The sequence below is a fragment of the Notamacropus eugenii genome, chromosome 3, assembly GCF_028372415.1.
Source record: "Notamacropus eugenii isolate mMacEug1 chromosome 3, mMacEug1.pri_v2, whole genome shotgun sequence".
NCBI classification, from domain to species: domain Eukaryota; kingdom Metazoa; phylum Chordata; class Mammalia; order Diprotodontia; family Macropodidae; genus Notamacropus; species Notamacropus eugenii.
The window spans coordinates 105,657,961-105,662,181 of record NC_092874.1 but is presented as its reverse complement, the minus strand read 5'-3'; the positions used below and the strand labels follow the sequence as shown (position 1 = coordinate 105,662,181).

General features: G+C 43.4%; 1 pseudogene; it reads right to left on the bottom strand.

The window, feature by feature from the left end:
• Nucleotides 1–2,707: 2,707 nt before the first annotated feature.
• Nucleotides 2,708–3,651, bottom strand: LOC140531869 (olfactory receptor 9A4-like; annotated as a pseudogene).
• Between the last annotated feature and the right edge of the window lie 570 nt (nt 3,652–4,221).

Below are 4,221 nucleotides of genomic sequence, written 5' to 3'. Positions count from 1 at the left end.
CTCCCCGCCATCCTGCTTGTGCCCCTGTTCCCCACTCTCCTGTATTATGAGATAGGTTTTCCTATCAAAATGAGTGTGCATTATATTCTTTCCTTTAGTGGAATGTGATGAGAGTAGACCTCATGTTTTTCTCTTGCCTCCCCTCTTTATCCCACCACTAATAAGTCTTTTGCTTGCCTCTTTTATGAGAGATAATTTGCCCCATATAACTTCTTCCTTTCTCCTCCCAATATTTCTCTCTCACTGCTTGATTTCGTGTTTTTTTTTTTTTTTTTTTTTTAGTATATGATCCCATCCTCTTCAATTCACTCTGTGCACTCTGTCTCTATGTATGTGTACGTGTGTGCATGTGTGTGTGTGTGTACTCCCACCCAGTGCCCAGATACTGAAATGTTTCAAGAGTTATAAATATTGTCTTTCCATGTAGGAATGTAAACAGTTCAACTTTAGTAAGTCACTTATGATTTCTCTTTGCTGTTCGCCTTTTTATGGTTCTCTTCATTCTTGTGTTAGAAAGTCAAATTTTCTTTCCAGCTCTGGTCTTTTCATCAGGAAAATTTGAAAGTCTTCTATTTCATTGAAAGACCATTTTTTCTCCTGAAGTATTATAGTCAGTTTTGCTGGGTAGGTGATTCTTGGTTTTAGTCCTAGTTCCTTTGACTTCTGGAATATCCTATTCCATTCTCTTTTATCCCTCAATGTAGAAGGTGCCAGATCTTGTACTATCCTGATTGTATTTCCACAGTACTTGAATTGTTTCTTTCTAGCTGCTTGCAATATTTTCTCTTTCATCTGGGAATTCTGGAATTTGGCCACAATGCTCCTAGGAGTTTCTCTTTTTGGATCTCTTTCATGCGGTGTTCTGCGGATTCCTTGAATATTTATTTTGCCTTCTGGTTCTAGAATCTCAGGGCAGTTTTCCTTGATAATTTCATGGAAGATGATGTCTAGGCTCTTCTTTTGATCATGGTTTTCAGGTAGTCCCAGAATTTTTACATTGTCTCTCCTGATTCTATTTTCCAGGTCAGTTGTTTTTCCAATAAGATATTTCACATTATCTTCCATTTTTCGAATCTGTGCGGTATGTTCTGAGATATCTGTCTTTCTCGAAAAGTCCAAAGCTTCCATCTGTACCATTCCAGATTTGAAATATCTATTTTCTTCAGTGAGCTTTTGAATCTCCTTTTCCATTTGGTTAATTCTGCTTTTGAAAGCATTCTTCTCCTCATTGGCCCCTTGCACCTCCCTTGCAAGCTGAGTTAGGCTAGTTCTCAAGGTGCCAATTTCTTCAAGATTTTTTTGGTTCTCCTTTAGCAGGGAGCTGATCTGTTTTTCATGCTTCTCCCTTATCCCTCTCATTTCCCTTCCCAGTCTTTCCTCCACCTCTCTAACTTGATTTTCAAAATTCCTCTTGAGCTCTTCCATGGCCCAAGCCCATTGGGTGGGCTGGAACACAGAGTCCTCGATTTCTGTGTCTTTGCCTGATGGCAAGCCTTGTTCCTCCCCATCAGAAAGGAAGGGAGGAAGTTTTTTTTCTCCGATAAAGTACCCTTCAATAGTTTTATTTCTTTTCCCTTTTCTTGGCATTTTCTCTACCTAGTGGCCTGACCTCTGAATGTTCTCCTCACACCCACCTCGCCTCCTGGTCCTCCCAGCCAGCGTTTGGGGACTGAGATTCAAATGCTGCTTCCCGCCTTAGGGTTTTTGGTGGGAGCAGGGCTGTTATTCAGTGTTAAATTAGGCTCAGGTGCTGAGGTCAGGGGCAGGGCCGCCTCTCTGGCTCAGTTCCCTCAGGGGGTTTATGCACAGACCTTCCATAATGGATCCAGGCTCCCGCTCGCTTGGGGAGCCCCAGTCCGCAGCCGCCTCTCAGTCCCCACCTCCCGGGGGGGGCCCGAGCCTTGGGGGCACCTCACTCCCCTCTCAACCCGCCAAAGAGACTCTCTCACCTACCCCCATTAGTCAGCTGTTGGTGGGGAGGCCCGTGCTGCCGCTGAAGATCCCGCCTCCGGAGCCCTTTCAGATCTGTGCCTCTCTGAGTCGTGGCCGCCGCTGCCGCCGCAGGTCCAGGCTGGGCACCACGTCTGCAGTGCGATGGACCTTTTGCGAGAGGTTTGCTGGTCCCTCTGTGGGTGGGGGGACCCGCGTGGCCGCTGGAGATCCCGTCCCGTAGCCCTCTCAGATCTTTTTCTCACGGTGTCGCTGTTGCGATATGGTTGCTCTCTGCTACCCACCCTGGCGCCCAGTCCACAGCGAGAAGGACCCCCCGTGAGAGGTTTGCAGGTCTCTCCGGAACAGAAATCTCCCTCGCTCCAATATTCCATGGTCTCTGGGTGCAGAATTCGCCCTGGGTTAGTCCCCTCTGCCGTTCTGTGGTTTGTGGGATCGGAGCTATGTGTATGTGCGTCTTTCTACTTCGCCATCTTGTCTCCGCCCCCCCGCCATACTATTTCTTAAGGAAAAGAGATGAAATAAAAAGCATATTGTCATCTATTACACAAAGAAAAACAGCAAGAAAGTGACAGCCCTATAATGTGCTACTTTAATCAAGTATTAATAATAAGAAATTAATGACATTTTTATATACATTTTATATACATATATACAATGCTTGGCTTGTGCAAGCATTACTTGTTTGAAGACTTTTTTCAGTGTTAATGTTTATGCCAATGTGAATTGTTGCCATGGGACCCTGCCCTGGAAACATCTACTTTTTTAAGAAATGACTTAATTGTTTTAACCCATCTGTGAGAACCTGTTTGACTTGGTCGTTCCTCAGAGTGAAGATGAAGGGCTTCAGCAGTGGAGTTACCACTGATGTCATCAGAGAAATCATCTTGTTATACTCAGCTGCCTGGGTCTGCTTGGGCTTCACATAGAGAAACAGGCAGGTGCCGTAGCCTATTACCACCACAGTGAAGTGGGAGGGCACAGGTGGAGAAGGCCTTCTTCCGACCAGAAGCAGAAGGGATCTTCAGGATGGTACAGATGATGTAGATGTAGGAGATGATGGTTGGAAGCATAGTGCCAAAAAGAATGAAAGCTGCCATCAGAAAAAGGATGAACTGCTGAAATCTACTGTTTCCACAAGTGAGTTTGAGCAGCTGGCCTCTCTCACAGTAAAAATGATTCAATGTATTTGGCCCACAGAAGTAAAGATGATATGTTGCAACAATTGGCCAGATTTGGAACAGAAATCCAAATGCCCAGCATATGATAGCCATCCAGAGGCAGACGTGATGGTTCATGATGAGACCGTATCTCAAGGGATTACAGATAGCTACATATTGGTCTATAGCCATTGCTGCCAATAACATAAACTCTGAAGTCCCCACAGAAAGCAAAAGGTAGAGTTGAGCTATACATGCACCAAAGGACATTGTTGGAATCTGAGTGCTCAATAACCCCTCCAACATAGTAGGAATAACAACCGTTGTGATGAAAATCTCCATAAGAGAGAGGTTACTGAGAAAGAAATACATGGGAGAGTGGAGATGACAGTTCATGCACACCACAATAATGATGACTGAATTCCCAAATATTATCCATATATAGGAGGAAAAATGTGGAAAAGAGCATGTGGCGGAAATCTTGTAAACTAGAAAAACCATGCAGTCTCAATTCCAGAATTCCTGTGATGTTACCACTCATCCTACTGTCTACTGCAAAAGTAGCTGGGAAATAAAGAAGGGTTAGCCTGTTTACTTTGGTGAAAAGAGTAATGGGGTTGGAGATCAAAGACTAGGGTTTGAGTCCCACCTTTAACCCTCATTAAATTGTTACATAAATGCTATTATTATTCTTTCTCTTGTCCTAGATTCCTACGTTACAGGACAAGTCCACTCAATGTCCTGTTGACAAATGAAACAATATGACCATTACCCACAAAACCAGTGGTTTCCCCCAAACTTGTACTCATTACCTGTGCCACCATTCCTTATAAAGTGAAAATTTATTCTGAATCTTTTCATTCCTTCCCCTCCTCATGTTCCTATATACACCTCCTACTAATACCAAATCATCACAACGTACTTAACATTTTTGCTCCATTTCTATGATATATGAATCACCAAATTAGCCTTGCTAACTCATGTCCAGTTTCTTTCTATTCAAGATTTTCTGTAAGTTAATGCCAAACTATTTTTCTTCTGAAATCACTTATAGCCTATCATTATTCTTATGTCCTATCATTCTTCTTAAGGACATCTCCTTTAATGATGT